The 20,940-nt window shown below is 43.7% G+C and overlaps 1 long non-coding RNA gene across 19 annotated transcripts in view; it reads left to right on the forward strand.

The window, feature by feature from the left end:
* The first annotated feature begins 12,918 nt into the window (after positions 1-12,918).
* Positions 12,919-20,940, forward strand: part of LOC104847219 (uncharacterized) — a 301,670-nt gene continuing 293,648 nt past the window's right edge. For 18 of the 19 annotated variants that reach the window (XR_010317870.1, XR_010317874.1, XR_010317873.1 and 15 more), the window contains exon 1: positions 13,273-13,442. This is a non-coding gene — a long non-coding RNA (uncharacterized LOC104847219). Of the gene's footprint in view, positions 13,249-13,272; positions 13,443-20,940 lie in introns of those variants that run through there. The other variant, XR_010317860.1, reaches the window with a different exon arrangement.

The raw sequence follows: 20,940 nt of genomic DNA on the forward strand, positions 1-20,940 counted from the left end.
AGTGCCTTCCCGGAATTACTGGAGACAGAATACAAAAGATTAATATACAGAACCCTTCAAGACATCAGGAAGGAAATCAGGCAATATGCAAAACAAGCCAAGGGACACACAGATAAAGCAGTTGAAGAAATAAAAGGATTGTTCAGGAACATAATGAAAAATTTAATAAGCTGGAAAAATCCATAGACAGACAGCAATCAGAAATTCAGAAGATTAACAATAAAACTACAGAAGTAGACAACTCAATAGAAAGTAAGAGGAGCAGAATTGAGCAAGTGGAAGGCAGAATTTCTGAACTTGAATATAAAGCACTTGGCACCAATATATTTGAAGAAAAATCAGATAAAAGAATTCAAAAAAAATGAAGAAAACTTAAGAATCATGTGGGACTCTATCAAGAGAAATAGCCTACTAGTGATTGGAGTACCAGAACAGGGAGGGATAACAGAAAATACAGAGAGGATTGTTGAAGATTTGTTGGCAGAAAACTTCACTGATATTCTGAAAGATGAGAAGATATCTATCCAAGATGCTCATCGAACTCCACATAAGGTAGATTTTAAAAGTCACCAAGACATGTTATAATCACACTTTCCAAAACCAAAGATAAAGAGAGAATTTCAAGAGCAGCTAGGGATAAATGAAAAGTCACCTACAAAGGAGAGTCAATAAGAATAATCTTGGACTACTTGGCAGAAACCATGCAGGCAAGAAGGCAATGGGATGACTTATATAAAAAACTGAAGGAAAAAGAATTGCCAGCCAAGAATCATATATCCAGTAAAACTGTCTCTCCAATATGAAGGTGAAATTAGGATATTTCCAGATAAATAGAAGTCTAGGGAATTAGTAAAAAGCAAACCAAAACTACAAGAAATACTAAAGGGAGTTCTTTAGTTAGAAAATCAATAATATCAGGTATCAATCCAAGACTAGAACACTGGGCAGGCAATCAGAAGTCAACCCAGGCAAGGAAATCACAAAAATAAATCAAGATAAAAAAATGCTCAAAACGGAAACAGTGATGTTGTTATGTAAAAGAAGGCAACATTAAAACAATAAAGAGGGATTTTTTAAGGAATGTAGCCATAGATCTTTCATATGGAGAGGAAGACAAGACAATATAAAGAAATAAAAGTTAGGTTTAAATTTAGAAAAATAGGGGTAAATAATAAGGTAACCACAAAGAAGACAAGCTATCCTACACATTAAAATAAAATACAAGAAAAAAATAGAGACCCAGCAGAAAAAAATCAACAACAATGAATATGAGGAAAGGACAATATATAAAGTTTATCTACTCAGCACATAAAATTAAGTGGGAAAAAGAAACTGCCAACAACACACAAAAAAAGACATCAAAACGATAGCACTAAATTCATACCTATCCATAATTATAATGTAAATGGACTAAATGCACCAGTAAAGAGACAGAGAGTGGCAGAATGGATTAAAAAACAAGATCTGTTTATACGCTGCCTACAAGAGACACACCTTAGACCTAGAGACAAAAAAAACACTCAGACTCAAAGGATGGAAAAAACATCAAGCAAACAACAATCAAAAAAGAGCAGGAGTGGCAATATTAATTTCTGACAAAATAGACTTTAAAGTTAAATCCATCATAAAGGATAAGGAAGGACACTATATAATGATTAAAGGGACAATATATGAACAGGATATAAGCATATTAAATATTTATGCACCGAATGACAGCACTGCAGGATACATAAAACAAACTCTATCAGCATTGAAAAGTGAGATAGACAGCTCCACAGTAATAGTAGGAGATTCATTCAACACACCACTTTCAGTGAAGGACAGGACATCCAGAAAGAAGCTCAATAAAGTTAAAAAAAATACATATTTTTTTAAAGATACGGAAGATATAATTGCCACAATCAACCAACTTGACCTTATAGACATATACAGAACACTCCACCCAACAGCGTATGGTGAAAGAATACAACCCTGACGCACACCTTTACTGACTATAAACCAATCAGTATCCCCTTGTTCTGTCTGAACAACTGCCTCTTAATCTATGTAAAGGTTCCTCATGAGCACAATTAAGTGTTCTGGAATTCTTCAAAATGTTATCCATAATTTGTCATGATCCACACAGTCAAATGCCTTTGCATAGTCAATAAAACACAAATAAACATCCTTCTGGTATTCTCTGCTTTCAGCCAGGATCCATTTGACATCAGCAATGATATCCCCGGTTCCACATCCTCTTCTGAAACCGGCCTGAATTTCTGGCAGTTCCCTGTTGACATACTGCTGCTGCCGTTTTTGAATGATCTTCAGCAAAATTTTGCTTGTGTGTGATATTGATATTGTTCTATAATTTCTGCATTCGGTTGGATCACCTTTCTTCGGAATAGGCATAAATATGGATTTCTTCCAGTCAGTTGGCCAGGAAGCTGTCTCCATATTTGTTCACATAGAGGAGCGAGCACCTCCAGCGCTGCATCCGTTTGTTGAAACATCTCAATTGATATTCTGTCAATTCCTGGAACCTTGTTTTTTACCAATGCCTTCAGAGCAAAAAAAAAAAAAAAATTTTTTTTTTTCAGAGCAGCTTGGACTTCTTGCTTCAGTGCCATTGGTTCCTGATCATATGCTACCTCTTGAAATGGTTGAACATCAACTAATTCTTTTTGGTATAATGACTCTGTGTATTCCTTCCATCTTCTTTTGATGCTTCCTGCACTGTTTAATATTTTCCCCCATGTAATCCTTCACTATTTCAACTCGAGGCTTCAATTTTTTCTTCAGTTCTTTCAGCTTCAGAAACGCCGAGCGTGTTCTTCCCTTTTGGTTTTCCATCTCCAGTTCTTTGCAAATGTCATTGTAATACTTTACTTTGTCTTCCCGAGCCACCCTTTGGAATCTGCTGTTCATTTCTTTTACTTAATCATTTCTTCCTTTTGCTTTAGCTGCTCGACATTCAAAAGCAAGTTTCAGAGTCTCCTCTGACATCCATCTTGGTCTTTTCTTTCTTTCCTGTCTCTTCAGTGACCTCTTGCTTTCTTCATGGATGATGTCCTTGATGTCATTCCACAACTCACCAAGTCTTTGGTCACTAGTGTTCAATGCTCAAATCTATTCTTCAGATGGTCTCTAAATTCAGGTGGGATATACTCAAAGTCATATTTTGGTTGTATCCTTTCACCATACCTATTCAATCTGTATGCTGAGCAAATAATACAAGAAGCTGGACTATATGAAGAAGAACGGGGCATCAGGATTGAAGGAAGACTCATTAACAACCTGCATTATACAGATGACACAACTTTGCTTGCTGAAAGTGAAAGAGGACTTGAAGCACTTACTAATGAAGATCAAAGACCACAGCATTCAGTACGGATTGCAACTCAACATAAAGAAAACAAAAATCCTCACAACTGGACCAATGAGCAACATCATGATAAATGGAGAAAAGACTGAAGTTGTCAAGGATTTCATTTTCCTTGGATCCACAATCAACAGCCATGGAAGCAGCCGCAGCAGTCCAGAAATCAAAAGACACATTTCATTGGGTAAATCTGCTGCAAAGGACCTCTTTAAAGTGTTGAAAAGCAAAGATGTCACCTTGAAGACCAAGGTGCGCCTGACCCAAGCCATGGTATTTTCAATCACATCATATACATGTGAAAGCTGGACAATGAATAAGGAAGACCGAAGAAGAATTGACGCCTTTGAATTGTGGTGTTGGCGAAGAATAATGAATATACTATGGACTGCCAAAAGAACAAACAAATCTGTCTTGGAAGAAGTACAACCAGAATGCTCCTTAGAAGCAAGGATGGCTAGACTGCTGCATTCTTTGGACATGTTGTCAGAAGGGGTCGGTCCCTGGAGAAGAACATCATGCCTGGCAGAGTACAGGGTCAGCAGAAAAGAGGAAGACCCTCAATGAGGTGGATTGACACAGTGGCTACAACAATGAGCTCAAGCATAACAATGATTGTAAGGATGGCACAGAGCCAAGCAGTGTTCCATTCTGTTGTGCATAGAGTCCCTAGGAGTCAGAACCAACTGAACGGCACCTAACGACAACAACAACCACCCAACAGCATCCAAGTATACTTTCTTTTCTAGTGCACATGGAACATTCTCTAGAATAGACCACATATTAGGTCATAAAGCAAGCCTTAGAAGAATCCAAAACACTGAAATATTACAAAGCATCTTCTGTGACCATAAGGCCATAAAAGTGGAAATCAGTAACAGGAAAAGCAGGGAAAATAAATCAAACACTTGGAAACTAAAAAATACCCTGCTCAAAAAAGACTGGATTATAGAAGAAATTAAGGATGGAATAAAGAAATTCATAGAATCCAATGAGAATGAAAACACTTCCTATCAGAACCTTTGGGACACAGCGAAAGGAGTGCTCAGAGGTCAATTTATATCAATAAATGCACACATACAAAAAGAAGAAAGGGTCAAATCAAAGAATTATCCCTAGAACTTGAACAAACAGAAAGAGAGCAACGAAAGAAACCCTCAGGCACCAGACGAAACAAATAATAAAAATTAGAGCAGAACTAAATGAAACAGAAAACAGAAAAACAATTGAAAGAATTAACAACACCAAAAGATGGCTCTTTGAAAAAATCAACAAAGTTGATGAACCATTGGCCAAACTGACAAAAGAAAAACAAGAGAGGAAGCAAATAACCCAAATAAGAAATGAGATGGGCGATATTACAACAGACCCAACTGAAATTAAAAGAATCATATCAGATTACTATGAAAAAATATACTCAAGCAAATTTGAAAGCTTAGAAGAAATAGATGAATTCCTAGAAACACACTACGTGCCTAAACTAACACAAACAGAGGTAGAACAACTAAATAGACCCATAACAAAAGAAGAGATTAAAAAGGTAATCAAAAAACTGCCCCACCCCGAAAAAAAAACCCTGGCCCGGACGGCTTCACTGCAGAGTTCTACCAAACTTTCAGAGAAGAGTTAACACCACTACTACTAAAGGTATTTCAGGGCACAGAAAAGGACGGAATCCTCCCAAACTCATTCTATGAAGCCACCATATCCCTGATACCAAAACCAGGTAAAGACACCACAAAAAAAGAAAATTACAAACCTATATTCCTCATGAACTTAGATGCAAAAATCCTCAACAAAATTCTAGCCAATAGAATTCAACAACATTTCAAAAAAATAATTCATCCTGACCAAGTTGGATTCATACCAGGTATGCAGGGATGGTTCAACATTAGAAAAACAATTAATGTAATCCATCAAAAAAATTTTTTTTATCATATAAATAAAACAAAAGATAAGAATCACATGATTTTATCAATTGATGCAGAAAAGGCATTTGACAAAGTTCAACACCCATTCATGATAAAAACTCTCAGCAAGATAGGAATAGAAGGAAAATTCCTCAGCATAATAAAGGGTATTTGTACAAACCCAATAGCCAACATCGTCCTAAATGGACAGAGCCTGAAAGCATTCTCCCTGAGAACAGGAACCAGACAAGGATGCCCTCTATCACCACTCTTATTCAACATTGTGCTAGAGGTCCTAGCCGGAGCAATTAGGCTAGATAAAGAAATAAACGGGATCCAGATTGGCAAAGAAGAATTAAAAGTATCTCTATTTGCAGATGACATAATCTTATACACAGAAAACCCTAAGGAAGCCTCGAGAAAACTACTGAAACTAAAAGAAGAGTTCAGCAGAGTATCAGGATACAAGATAAACATACAAAAATCAGTTGAATTCCTCCACACCAACAAAAAGAACATTGAAGAGAAAATCACCAAATCAATACCATTTACAGTAGCCACCAAGAAGATAAAATACTTAGGAATAAATCTTACCAGAGATGTAAAAGACTTATACAAAGAAAACTAAAGTACACTTCAGCAAGAAACCAAAAGAGACCTACATAAGTGGAAAAACACACCTTGCGCATGGATAGGAAGACTTAACATTGTAAAAACTATTTTACCAAAAGTGATCTATAAATTTAAAGCAATTCTGATCCAAATTCTAACTACATTTTTTATTGAGATGGAGAAACAAATCTCCAACTTCATATGGAAGGGAAAGAGGCCCCAGATAAGTAAAGCATTACTGAAAAAGAAGAACAAAGTGGGAGGTCTCACTCTACCTGATTTTAGAACCTATTATACCGCCACAGTAGTCAAAAGAGTCTGGTACTGGTACAACAACAGATACATGGAGCAATGGAACAGAATTGAGAATCCAGACATAAATCCATCCATATATGAGCAGGTGATATTTGACAAAGGCCCCAAAGCAGTTAAATGGGGAAAAGACAGTCTTTTAAACAAAGGGTGCTGGCATAGCTGGATATCCATCTGCAAAAAAATGAAACAAGACCCACATCTCACACCATGCACAAAAACGAACTCAAAATGGATCAAAGACATAGATACAAAATCTAAAACGATAAAGATCATGGAAGAAAAAATAGGGACAACACTAGGAGCCTTAATACATGGCATAAACATTACTAACAATGCAGAAGAAAAGCTAGATAACTGGGAGCTCCTAAAAATCAAACACCTAAGCTCATCCAAAGATGTCACCAAAAGAGCAAAAAAGACCACCTACAGACTGGGAAAAAGTTTTTAGCTATGACATTTCCGATCAGTGCCTGATCTCTAAAGTCTGTGTGATACTGCAAAAACTCAACTACAAAAAGACAAATAACTGAATTAAAAAATGGGCAAAAGATATGAACAGACACTTCACTAAAGAAGACATTCAGGTAGCTAGCAGATACATGAGGAAATGCTCACGATCATCAGCCATTAGAGAAATGCAAATCAAAACTACAATGAGATTCCATCTCACTCCAACAAGCCTGGCATTAATCCAAAAAACTCAAAATAATAAATGTTGGAGAGGTTGTGGAGAGACTAGAACACTTATACACAGCTGGTGGGAACGTAAAATGGTACAACTACTTTGAAAATCAATTTGGCGCTTCCTTAAAAAGCTAGAAATAAAACTAGCATATGATCCAGCAATCCCACTCCTTGGAATATATCCTAGAAAAATAAGAGCCTTTACATGAACAGATATATGCACACCCATGTTCATTGCAGCACAGTTTACAGTAGCAAAAAGATGGAAGCAACCAAGGTGCCTATCAACGGATGAATGGATAAATAAATTACGGTATATTCACACAATGGAATACTACACATTGATAAAGAACAGCGATGAATCTGTGAAACGTTTCATAACATGGAGGAATCTGGAAGGCATTATGCTGAGTGAAATTAGTCAGTTGCAAAAGGACAAGTATTGTATAAGACCACTATTATAAGAACTCGAGAAATAGTTTAAACAGAGAAGAAAATATTCTTTGATGGCTATGAGAGGGGGGAGGTAGGGAGACTGGGAGAGGGATATGCACTAGATAGTAGATAAGAACTACTTTAGGTGAAGGGAAAGACAACACACAATACAGGCGAAGTCAGCACAACTGGACTAAACCAAAAGCAAAGAAGTTTCCTAAATAAACTGAATGCTTCAAAGGCCAGCGTAGCAGGGGTGGGGCTTTGGGGACCATGGTTTCAGGGGACATCTAAGTCAATTGGCATGATAAAATCTATAAAGGAAACATTCTGCATCCCACTTTGGAGGGTGGCATCTGGGGTCTTAAATGCTAGCAAGTGGCCATCTAAGATGCATCATTTGGTCTCAACCCACCTGGACCAAAGGAGAATGAAGAACACCTAGGATACAAGGTCATGACGAGCCCAAAAGACAGAGAGGGCCACATAAACCAGAGACTACATCATCCTGAGACCAGAAGAACTAGATGGTGCCCGGCCACAACCGATGACTGCCCTGACAGGGAACACAACAGAGAACCCCTGAGGGAGCAGGAGAGCAGTAGGATGAAGACCCCAAATTCTCATAAAAAGACAAGACTTAATGGTCTGACTGAGACTAGAAAGACCCCGGTGGTCATGGCCTCCAGACCTTCTGTTGGCCCAGGACAGGAACTCTTCAGACAGGGATTGGACTGGACAGTGGGATGGAGAGGGATACTGGTGAGGAGTGAGCTTCTTGGATCAAGTGGACACTGAGACTATGTTGGTGTCTCCTGTCTGGAGGGGAGATGAGAGGGTGGAGGGGGTTAGAAGCTGGCGGAATGGACAGGAAAAGAGAGAGCGGAGGGAGGGAGCGTGTTGTCTCATTAGGGGGAGAGTAATGGGGAGTATGTAGCAAGGTGTATATGGGTTTTTGTGTGAGAGACTGACTTGATTTGTAAACTTTCACTTAAAGCACAATAAAAATTAAAAGAAAAAAAACACAGGCAGAATGCTCTTTAGAAGCTGGGGTGACAAGACTACGTCTCACATACTTTGAACATGTTATCAGGAGCGACCAGTCCCTGGAGAAGGACATCATGCTTAGTAGAATACAGGGTCAGCAAATAAGAGAAAGACCCTCAGCAAGATAGACCGACACAGTGGCTGGAGCAATGGGTTCAAGCATAACAACGATTGTGAGGATGGTGCAGGACTGGGCAGTGCTTCGTTCTATGAGTTGAAACCGACTCGACAGCACCTAACAACAATAAGAGCCAATCGCTATGGCTAGAAAAAGCCACACTTCTTAGGCTAGGGAGCCCACCTGAAATCAATCATAGTGGCAAGGAGTGTATTACCTGGTTGTGCTTGGCTCCATCAGGACTCTTACCTCCATCTGAAGGTAGAGTCAGTCCCAACGAAATGTCAAGGTGGGGAGAATGGAATGAATATGGGGCTCCCATGGGGTCTATTCATCAGGATCAAGGGCAGAGTGGGTCATGTTTTATGAGATAAAAGAGACCTGGGCCTATATTTCTGCCCACGGATAGGAAAAGGTTGAAGATATTGGAGGTAAAGGCCTAAGTTTGATTAGCAGAAAAGTCCTGGAGAAGAAGTGAGGATGGAGAGAGATGGGGAAGGGAACAGATGTGAAACGAGGGGAGGATGGAGAAGAGACTAGTCTGTTCAAGTGAAAGGAGGAATGCCGTGGAGGTCCTCCGTGTGCAAGGACCAAGTGTCTGTGGAAACACTGCTGGTCGGTGTGACTTCATACTTTTGGGGAAGTTCAGCTGTGTACTTCTACAGATTCTTCCCAATACATAGAATCACTATCATTTTCAGGGATAGGTCATTTCAAGACTAGGATTTTTATTTGCTTTTCAAATGAATAGACGACTTTGGCTTGAAAATGTGTCCATCTGCCTCGCATACTTGTGCAGAGCTTGGGAGAACAAATCATGAGGTGAGGGATGTCTGCAAAGTTATTTTTGGGAATCTGTACAGCATGGTGATTAGGAATGCGGGCTCTGAAGCCAGGCTGCCTGGGCTTACATCCCACCCTGCAGCCTTGGCAGGCTCCTGGGCCTCTCCGTGCCTTGGCTTCTCTACCAGAAAATGGGGATGGCATCGCTACCTGCTGTTTAGGCTGGTTCTGAAGATCAGAGGAACGTGTGTGTTTAGGACAGTGCTAGCATGTGTCAAATACTCTTAAATGGAAGCCATCGATCTTTGCATGAATTCTATGGCATGCTAGGGTGCACTGTCTTTAGAAGGGATGCTTGTTTATTTTCCTGATTCAATGCATCCCAAGTTTTTACAGGGCTATGGTCTCTGGGTGGCACAAACGGTTTGCTAGACTACTACCCTAAATGCTGGTGGTTCTAACCCACCCACTGCAGAAGAAAGGTCTGGTAACCTGCTTCCAAAGAGATTACAGCCAAGAAAGCCCTATGGAGCAGCTCTACTCTGTAACACATAGGGTCCCCATGGGTCAGAACTGACTCAACAGCAAGGGGTTATTTTCTTTGGTAAAAGAGTATCCAGATGTTTAAAAGGTGTTTTCGAAGTGTTGTTGTTGTTAGGCGTCATCAAGTTGTTTTTTGACTCATGATGACCCCATGTGACAGAGTAGATCTGCCCTGTTGAGTGTTCTAGGTTGTAATCTTTACAGAAGCAGATTGCCAGGCCTTTCTCCAGTGGAGCCGCTGGGTGAGTTTAAACTGCCAGCCTTTCCATTAGCAGCAGAGCCCTTAACTGTTTGCACCACCAGGGCTCCTTGTCTTCAAAGCAGAGAAGTATAAAATGTCATCACTGTGTCCTTTCTGGTGAAATGTGCAGGAATAAGCCAGCTTAAAGAGAATCCACTATGGAAACTCCAGATGAAAAATCATGGGAGGTGGAGTGCCTATATGCCTTCCAGCCCATATGCCTTAAGGAAGGATTTATTTATTAAGATATTAGGAATGTCCTCCCCCTCTGACACCAACACCCTCCTCCCCCCTCCCAGCCCAAACGAGGAGAGCTGTTCAATGGAAGGTCAAAGGGAAACCAAGATGCAGAATTCGTGGAAGGGTCTGATACCACGCTGCGTAGGTAGGGCACACTTCCACTGACCCTCCACATGGTGCCCGCATTGCTGCTTTGGGAGGAGGCCTGGCTGCATGTCTAATGTCCTGCCCTGGAATGTTCCAGAAGGCTCATCATAGCAACGTTGTTGTTAAAGAAACCACTGCTAAAGTGATAACATCTTTGGCAGGGTCCCTTCAGGAGGAGGGTGTGGCTGCCACTTGGAGCTTACATTTCCCAACTAAATATTTCACGTTTATTTAATTCGGGCATGGTGTTATATTTTTATTAGTTTTTTTTTTTTCCAGAACTCCCAGGAAAACAATTATTTGACTTAGTAAAAATCTTCATAAACAAGGAATAGGCCGGCTTTCCACATATAAGATTGTCTTAGTCAGGGTTCTTTAGAGAAACACATATACATATATATATATATATATACGCACACATACATAGATACCACTACATACGTGTACTTCTCACTTATTGACTATCTTGTTATCCGACATTTTACATTTATGACAATAGTGAAAAATCTACTATCCGATTATTTTGTGCATTAATGACATACGTCTGGCAGTAATGAACACCGAGGTGTGAGGAGAGAGTAACACTGGCTGCTGTGATGGCTAAGGCCAGCTTGGCTGGGCCATGATTCTCACTGGTTTGGCAGTCATGAAGTGATGTAATTTGGCAGTTATGTAATGATGCAGTCATCCTCCATTTTGTGTTCTGATGTGGTCATACTCCATTTTCATATAACACCAATTTTTGCATAACAATCTGGTCTTTGGAACCTAACCATGTCAATAAGTGAGAAGGTGGTGTGTGTGTGAATATATATATATATGGGGCCCTGGTGGCATAGTAATTAATGAACTTGCCTGCTAATCAAAAGGTCAGCGGTTCAAATCCACCAGTTGTTCCTTGGAAACCCTATGGGGCAGTTCTACTCTGTCCTATAAGGTCGCTAGGAGTTGGAATCAACTCAACGGCAATGGGTTATACATATATATCACTAGATAGATAGACAGAAAGACAGACAGATAGATAGATCAAAACCATAGATAGATGTATATATGTTAACTGTTTGTGGGTGGCACAAATAGTTAAGTGCTTGACTACTAGTTGAAAGGTTGGGAGTTCAAACCCACCCAGAGGTGCCTCGGGAGACAAGCCTGGTTATCTGCTTCCGAGAGATCACAACTTTGAAAATCCTGCGGTCAGGCCTACTCTGTCCTGTTGGGCCGCTATGAGTCAGAGGCGACTCGATGGCACAAAACAGTGCTCATCCATGACCAGCCATGTGTCATCCTCCAGAAGTGAGAGTGTCGAATGCAGAGGCAGAGGCCCTTTGTGGCTTCTCCAGACACTTGGGTGCACCCCACGGGTGCCGCTGTCTCCCAGACACTTCGGTGCACCCCACGGTGCCGCTGTCTCCCAGACACTTGGGTGCACCCCACGGGTGCCGCTGTCTCCCAGACACTTGGGTGCACCCCACGGGTGCCGCTGTCTCCCAGACACTTGGGTGCACCCCACGGTGCCGCTGTCTCCCAGACACTTGGGTGCACCCCACGGGTGCCGCTGTCTCCCAGACACTTGGGTGTACCCCACGGGTGCCGCTGTCTCCCAGACACTTGGGTGCACCCCACGGGTGCCGCTGTCTCCCAGACACTTCGGTGCACCCCACGGTGCCGCTGTCTCCCAGACACTTGGGTGCACCCCACGGGTGCCGCTGTCTCCCAGACACTTGGGTGCACCCCACGGGTGCCGCTGTCTCTCACTGCTGCATGTACTTTAAAAATGCTTGAAGCTGTGGAAGACGACCCAACTGCCCGTATCCTTCAAAAGAAGACTGGGAGATTGAGTCCATTCTCAGTTCTTGAATGTAAACATTCATCAACAATTTTAAAAACTTAGATTGCTATGCCTTTTAATTCATTTAATTCCTTGTGCCTTTAATGTATGAATCTGGCATATACTTGAAGTTTGAAAAATTGATAGTAAAGGTTTTGTAAAACATTTAACCCTAAAAACAGGGCATGCTGTTGTTAGCTGGCATCGAGTAAGCCACCTACTCATGGTGACCGCATGCACAACGGAATGAAACGCTGCCCGGCCCTATGCCATCCCCACAATCAGCTGTGGATCTGCAGGGTTTTCATTGGCTGCTTTTCAGAAGTAGGCTGCCAGGCCTTTCTTCCGAGTCTGTCTTAATCTGGAAGTTCCGCTGACTCTGGCGTCATAGCAACGCACAAGCCTGTACTGACAGACGGGTGGTGGCTATACATGAGGTGCATTGGCTGGGAGTCAAATCCAGGTCTCTTGCATGTGAGACAAGAATTCTCCCACTGAACCACCACAAGCAGGGCATACAGCTATCTGATAAACAGCTCTGAAGAGATTATGACTTTAAATCCTGTGAGTTGTTGTAAGAGAAGAATATATGCAGAAGAGAACATACCGAAATAGACATTACCAGGACAAAGAAAACCCAGCTCCTTAGAACATAAGACAGTATCCCACTTCCTTCTCTGAAATGCCTTGACAGGAGCAAACGTTTCATAAACGACACTGCAGTGTACGCTTGAAATTGAAACGCACGCGAGACTGCTGTGTTGTTTTTCAGCTGTTTTCCCGTTTCCTAAACAGAGCGCTGCCCAGGCGACCCCTGGACTGTGTGGGGTTAGTGGCTGGGTGTCTGACAGGCTCCGGAAGGGCTGCAGGGACCCTGGGAACTGGACCAGCCCAGCTCACAAGTATGAAGAGAATGTTAGAGAGGAAGTGGTGCTGTGATTCAGCATGAGTCATCTCGTTCTAATGAGAACGAAGACCCAGCCCGAGGTGTGCGCCTTTTTTTTTTTTTTTTTTGGTCTTAATCGTGTGGACATCATTGGGAAATGGAAAGAAATAAGTAACTGTATACCTACTGCTTGTCAGGTTCCAAGCTGACGTTCTAGGCAGCTCTGCCGAGCCTGTTTATCTTCCTATCTTCAGGGCACAGTTCCTGGCATGGTGACGGCATCAGCTTCTCCCTGGTGAGTATGCTTCTATCATTTTTTATGATCATTTGTGCAGTTTGCCTCTGAGTCTGAGCTGTGTTGGAGGGCTTGTGTCGTGGAGTTGACACTGTGTTTCATTCAGGTATTGAAGATGTGTAATTTGGAAAAGTGGCTCCCTCTGCTCCCACCCTCATAATTACTGTAATTTAGCCTGGTTGTCTGTAGAAATTTCCTGGTAATTAATTGTGTGTGTATGGATCCATCGCACATTATGTTGTCTTGGAAAAGATAGTGATGCTTGCCTGGAAGATAAACTGCTTGAGGCTCTTCGGCAGAAGCCAAAGTGAAGTTTAGAGATGGAGGTGGGTGTACTCGTGCCTACCCAAGGGTGCTGAGGTCGGGTCAGTTTCAGCTCCTCAAGGGGGAGGAAAGACAGTCTGAGCAGTTGCTGCCTGCATGAGCTGAGCTGCCCAGTTTAGTCAAGAAATACAAGAAAAAAAGAGGCAGAATTTTGGCTGCCCCTCTAAAGCATATGAATGATCCTGGGAGCTGATTTTATGTCCTTTCTTTTCCTTAAGACCGAAAGTCACAGATTATGATAAAATCACCAAGAAAGTGTGCTGGGGTGGGGTAGTCTTGGCGCCCGGCCTGACCGTGATGGGTGTTTCACAAGCCGTTACAATTCCGATGAAGCTTAGCTTTACTGTCAAGTAAAAGACAGGAAATATTTTTTTAAATGTCGCTCCAGTTACTGTAAGTGAAACAGTTAAAATGTCATAAATACCTTATGATAAACATTTTTGAATTTGCTTAAAAAATAACATATCAGTAAGCAGGGCATGACAGGGAGCTTTTTCAGTACAGTCATTTGAGTGCGTGGGCTTCCTGGGTTAATAATGAGTCAGCACCGATTTCTAAAATTGGAGCAGCTAAGAGAAGCTTCAGTCTGCCCCTGAACACAGCCTGGCAGCTCAGCGGCGCCCTGGGAGCGTGGCTGTGTGGTCCCGGGTTAAAGTCGCCTTGAACGCCTCCCCTGTTTGGGGGATCCACTCTCAGCTTCGTCCCCAGCTCCCGGGTGCTGTGGCTGAGGGGTCTCTCTTTCGGGACTGACATATTTGGCTTCCTCAGCAGCTCTTTTGGCTGACATTGATGATTTTTAGGTTCTGTCTTGACAGAACTGGTTTAATAAGCAGTTTGTTAAATGAAAAATCCAGTGTTAATTGTGGCCCAGGGAGGCCTGGGGCCAGAAGCTGCGTCTAGCATACTGTGACATTCTCCTACCCTCCACAGTGGCTGAGCGACTGGCCGGAGACTCGCCACTGCAACAGCTTCAAAGCTGACATTCTGCACGTAGCAGGTAGCCTGGGAGGATTAAGTTGGCTTAAAATCAGAGCAGGATTCCAGGGAAGAAAACTTGTGTGAACCTTATTCTTCTAATCTATGCAATGACAGGAATGTTGAGAAAATGAAGAAACAGAAAATAGCTGTGGTTGCATCTGGCAACCCAGGCCCAGATGCAGGCCTCTTTGAATCCATCCCCCAGTAGGCTTTGGGTTGTCCTTCTCAGGGCTGGTTTTTTGTCTTCCGGTGCAGGGCCCTGTGGCACTTACTGCTGCACAGGCTTGGATAGGGCAGAGGGGGGGGCTTCAGACCATGACACCACCTGCCTCAGAAGGCTGCTGTGAGGACTCAGTCAACACCTGTGAAGTCCCAGCATAGGGGCTGGACACAGAGGGGCGCCATCAATGTTAGTTACATATGGTTCTGTTACTTACCTGGTGTATAATGAAATACCATGAATTGGGTCACTCATAAGGACCGAGATCTACTGTCTCACGGCTCTGGAGGCTAGAAGTCCAAATCAGGGTATCAGCCATGTTGAGTCCTTCTGAGCCTTTGGGACATAATCAGTTCCAGGCCTCTTGCTAGCTTCTGGTCGCTCCAGGCGTTCCTTGGCTTGCAGCTGCAGGATCATATGGTGTCCTGCTTCTGTCTCCCTGTCTCTGTGTCTCTTGCTCTGTTTTCATAAAAGGACCTAACTGATAACATCTTCAAAGACCCTACTTCCAAACAAGATCACTTTGACAGGCACTGGGGGTTAGGATTTCAACATATCTTTTGGGGGGACACAGTTGAATCCATGAAACATTGAAGGTGTTGGGGTTTGCACCCCTGAGTTAGAGCCATGGCTTTTTCAGAAAGATTCTGTGATTGCAATGCAGGCAATCATTGTTCCCAGGCTAAGACTCACAGCCATGTAGGCGTCAACACAGAGCTCTCAGCAAAGGAAAGTCTCCAAGGTCTCCACTTGGTCTCTCTTGGTGAATTATCTTTGTAAGAGCTCAAAGATATCCCATCTTCGTAGAAAGAAGAGCTTGCGAAAGACAAACTGTTTTAGGCATGACTCAGCAATTCATGCACCTTAGCACTTTCTCTTGGTTCCTTTTCCGAGAAGGTGCCAGAACTGAACGTGTGTCTATTGCTGGGTCCCAGGTCTTTAAATCCTTCTAGATGAGTGCTGTTGGGAAGTGGTTTTTAGATGGGTAATCTTTATTCTGGTCATTGATTTCATTCTGTCATGTAGATTTAGGCAGTTGCAGGAGTTATGGAAGATGACTCAACTCTCAGTCATTCGAAGCCAGCCTGTGGTGAACTGATATCATTACTTTTACAATCTGGAGAAAGAATCCAAGAGCAGGAAATAAGCTTACCGACATGTCTGAAAATACAGCGTTTATTACCATGATGTGCTGGTTTGTCATGTTTGCCTGACTACCAAGAAAGCTGGGTCCAAGTGTGACGAAGGCCGGGAACGAAGAGGGAGGCCTTCTATGGCAGAAGAGTCTTTTAAAGGACACGTACTACAAAAAAGAAAACCCTGGCAGTGTGATGCTGTAAGAAAATTGCTCAGTGCCCTGTGGCTATGGCTTACTCTGCCCAGGGACTACTCTGTGTCCCACTCTCCACCCCTTGACAATCCCTGCTTTGGGCTCTCATTACCTCCTGCCCAGAAGATGGCCACAGTGCCCACCTAGTGTCCCCCGGGCTGCAGGGCAAGTTAAGCTTCTGAGCACATGTATACAGGTCACTCTCAGCTCACAGAGCCCATGGGTGATCGCCACATCCTAAATGCAGCAAGGTTGCTCACTGGACTCGTAGCCTTTGTGCCATGGCTCTAACCACCACGTACTCTAGTCACCAAAGTGGACAAGCTGCCTTCCTCTTTGAAATCACCTCAGAGCTTAATTTGCACCTTTCCCCCACATCCCCTATTTTTCTTGGAACTGACATTGTTTGCATATTTGTCTTATTCTCACTCTCTGGGTATGAAAATCTGTGCATAAAGGGCCAGGGAGGGGTTAGGCAGCTTTCAAAGCCACGCCTGGGTTACAACATCTTCCCCAGCACTCGCCAGCTGTAAGGTCTGGAACAACTTACTCAACTTCTTTGTGCATAAGTTCATCATGAAATGGGATGATATTAGCACCTTTCTCATGGGCTGTGGTGAAGATTTCATGAACTGGTGCACAGAAGCTGCAAAGGGACTTAATAACTGTTAGGTACCTATTCACTTATTCAGAAATATAACCAGGCCTTTGTATCTCCTCATGTATGGGCCCTCTGCCCTGTGGGTGCCCATAAAGAGCCGACTCCTGCGCCCCTGAATGGAGATCCCTTCAGCATCATCAGTTCCTTGGTGTGCTCTGCCTTCGCAGGAATACCACTCCTTACTTAATTGGGTAAATGGGAAATGCTCCCCTGTTCTCTCCAGGAAAAGCTGTGGTTCTCGAATTCATCATCATTAACCTCATCATCATCGCTATCACAGTAAGAGCAGCCCCCATTTTATTCAGCTCCAACCACGTGGTAGTAACTTACATCCCAAACGAAACCACATCAGTTGTTGCTGAGTCGACTCTGACTCATGGCCGCACCATGTGTGTGAGAGTAGAACTGTGCTCCCTAGAGTTTTCAGTAGCTGATTTTTTGGAAGTAGGTCTCCAGTCCTTTCTTCTAAGGTTCCTCTGGGTGGACTAGAACCTCCAACCTTTTGGTTAGTAGCTAGTGTATTAAACTTTAAGCTCCCTACAACCCTGCTAACACATACCCTGGAGGATAAGAAGGAGGACAGGTTACTTGACTCATTCAAAGTCCGAGAATTTCCAAGCAGACACTGCTGCTGCTTCAAAGAGTGCATCAGTGCTGACCGCCCCTCGTTCCCACTCAGGAGAGGAAGGTGAGGAAAAGCAGCAGCCAGAAGCCTTCCTCATGTGACCCGGCGAGTCCTGCTTAGCTAGTCCCTGAGGAGCACTGGGGTAGGAGATGGAGCCAGTCCTCAGGCCCAGGTTAGACATCTAGCCAGACGGAGACCATAGGCCGGAAAATCCAGGACCACTGGCCTCGGGCCTGCCCAGAGGGTGGAAGCAGCTGTACTCCGTGCTCAGGCTTCCTGTCTAAAGTCATGCAGAGTCAACTTATGGTGATCTAGGTTCTGGTTATTTGAAAATCATCACAGTACGTGGAGATGATTCAAACTGAAAAAATTAAGTAAGATACACTTAAAACTAAACCCAGGGTGAACATAATCTGGTTTTCCCTGCCAATTCCAAAGAAAATTGAAGAGCACACGGCACCTCGGAAGCTAAGTCCTCCCACTCCGTTCTGCAGGAGGTTCAAAAGAAGTACCAAGTGTGTCTTTTTATCCGTGCCAGCTCTGGTGTTGCCTGGTGAAGTCGAGCGTAGCGTGTCCTGTAACTCCCCTTCCTGAGTGTTTGTCTAAGCTCTGAATGCTGAGAAGTACCTGCTCTATGTCAGCCAGCCGTAAATGGTGGTGATTTGTGGGGAGGTTTTTGCTGAAAGTATCAGGACTCCTCTTTGCCCACAGTGCATGGGTGGGCAGTGGTGTGCTCAGCCCAGGGCTGTGGGGCAGGGATGGGGCTCCCACAGGTGCCAGGAGGTTCTGGTTAGACCACAGAGCCCGGTCAAGTAAAGGCCAACTGAAGGAAGTTGGGCCCATGGAAGGAGGCATAGGTGGGAAGCTTGGCTAGTCTTAGAGGATCACTTTTGCTCAAAAAAAAAAAAAAAAGACTTTATTGCATTTTGCGTCATTGGAAAACCTAAGGCTATGGTGAATCTCACCAACTGCGACTTTCTTGCTTTTCTATTGCTTTCAGGATTGATTATCAGGCAAGCAAGAGCTTATGTTACAGGGGCTTTCAGCCCTCCTCCCACCTCCCTTCCCCTCATTTTAAATTAATTATACTTGAAATATTGGAATTTTCAGTGATGGCAGGAAATGTATCATTTTGGCTGTTCTCAGGGAACAAATCATTTAAAGAGAGGTGGGAGGGGCACAGGGTTTCTATAAATTTAGCTAGATATAAATGAAACCCAAATAGCAGTGGCTCCAATAAGAATCAGGCTTAACTTTTTCTCATACAAAATAAGACTGGGAGCCGGCTGCCCAGAGTGAGCGCCAATAAGCAGCCAGTTCTTCTGTCTCTCTGCTCTGCCACCCTTAGCACTGGCTTCCTTCCTCAAAGTCCTCTCTCTTATGGTTTCGAGAAGGCTGCTAGAGCTCCAACCATCACCTATGCATTCCAGACAGGAGGAAGGAGGGAAGTGTGGGGTCAAAGGTTAAGCCTCCTTGATGTCAGGCTCCTTTAAAGAGCTGTCCTAAAATCCTCAACTAACCATTTGGGCCGTTCTATCTCAAAGGAGCCTTGGAAACAGTTTTTTAACTGGGCACCTTGCTGTTGTTGATGACATGGGGCTTGTGGATGGCAACAAAAGAAGCAGGGAAAGATGGATACTGGATGGGAAACTAGAAGTGTCCAGCACAGACAGCTCCTGAAGACAACTGGATTTATACTCTACAGCATTCTCTGCCATGTGAGTGCACCTGGGACAAATCACTCAGTTGCTCTGTGATCAGGGTCTGCTTTCTGAAATAGCCACATTGCTCCCATCACAGTCTCAGGAGGGGTACCTATGAGATTGTGCCTTCAAGGGCTTTCAGTGACTTGGAGGACAGCATCGAAGGGACTGAGATCATTTATCTGATTTTTGTATTATACCCAAATAGAATTCCTTTTCATACATGCAGCTGATAAGTATATATCATGTGTGCAATAGCACACTAAGAACAATTCATGCAATGCTGTGCTTACTGCCTGCTTACTTGGTACCAGACAATTCTCTGGATACCGTGCAGAATGGCCTCACTTGGCCCTCACAGAACCACAGGAGGTAGACTCTTTCACTCCCTATCATCCAGATGAAGAAGTTGAGACATAGGAGTTAAGGGAGTTGCACAAATTCACACTGCTAGTGAGCAGAGGAGTTTAGCTTTGAACCCAGGCATGCTGGTTCTGTGACCACAGGAAAGGAGAGACAAACTAGCAGAGCAGACAAAGTCTCTGCTGTTGTCTGTTGAAACAGTGACGTCAGGCTGTCATAGCACCTCGAGGGGACATGCCCAGCACAGGGAGGTGTGGAACGCTCATCTTAGGCAGCACCTCCTGCCTGGGGGAACGCATGGCAGAATAGGGTCCCAGCTGAGCATCCTTTCTCTCCAAAGGGGCACACACCAGGAATCTCAGCTCTGTCTAGGTTTGTGACCCACCCAGTTCTTAGCCAGTTCTTCCAGCACTCATGCTCCTGTGTTGGGACAATGCCCTTGCAGCCCGAGGATGTGGCAAGGTTTTAAAACTCAGGCTACATAGCAACAAAGAACAAAGTGGTGGCAGTAGAAGAGTTTCATCTCTGAGGACATAGAACTTATTAGATAACATGCCCTTACTCCAAGGCCAGAGCAGGTGAAGCTGTAGCCTTTTCTGCTCCAAGTGCCCTGTTATCTAGTGGCACCGCCAGGGCCATGAGGGTGCGTCATGACACGAGGGGTTTGGGGGTGGGCAGGCTTCTGTCACTCCTTCACGGACTTAAACCCCTTCTTGGCCTTCACTGTTCTGCACCATATTGAAGCCTTGCTGCTCTCCTCCAGCTTCCTGGTCTTCGGGAGCCTGGGCACTCTGCTTGCAGACGTGACTGTTTTTGAAGTGGGTTTACCTGTACAATGCAAAGAGAGGTGGGAGAAATCACTGCTGACGTTCAGTCTGTAGGTCAAGCAGCACCGCCTGTCAGGGTGGAGCTGCCTTTCATGCCTTTGGTACGGGGGGAGGGCAAAGGGCTGCAACCTGACTTCCAAGGCCAGAGGTGCTTTTGCCTTCATGGACTTCTTCCTCATCAAAAAAATTACAACTGCCTTGGTATAAAGACAAATGTGACCTAGGCTGGATTCATTATTACATATTCACTTTTATTATGTTCACGTTTGTCTTCTGATTCGCCAGGCCCTGTGCCCCCATGTCTTGGAGGGTGGAATGGAACCACGGGCCTGGGCGTGGATGGTATGGTGGGTCCCTAGAGGGCCACTGGGGATGCTCCCACAGCAGTGTGCAGGGAAAGGCTACCCTTAATCTTGCCTCTGCAGATGGCAAATGTGTTTGGCTTCTTGTGTCCTGAAAGCAGCCAC

The sequence above is a fragment of the Loxodonta africana genome, chromosome 15 (assembly GCF_030014295.1).
Source record: "Loxodonta africana isolate mLoxAfr1 chromosome 15, mLoxAfr1.hap2, whole genome shotgun sequence".
Lineage (NCBI taxonomy): Eukaryota > Metazoa > Chordata > Mammalia > Proboscidea > Elephantidae > Loxodonta > Loxodonta africana.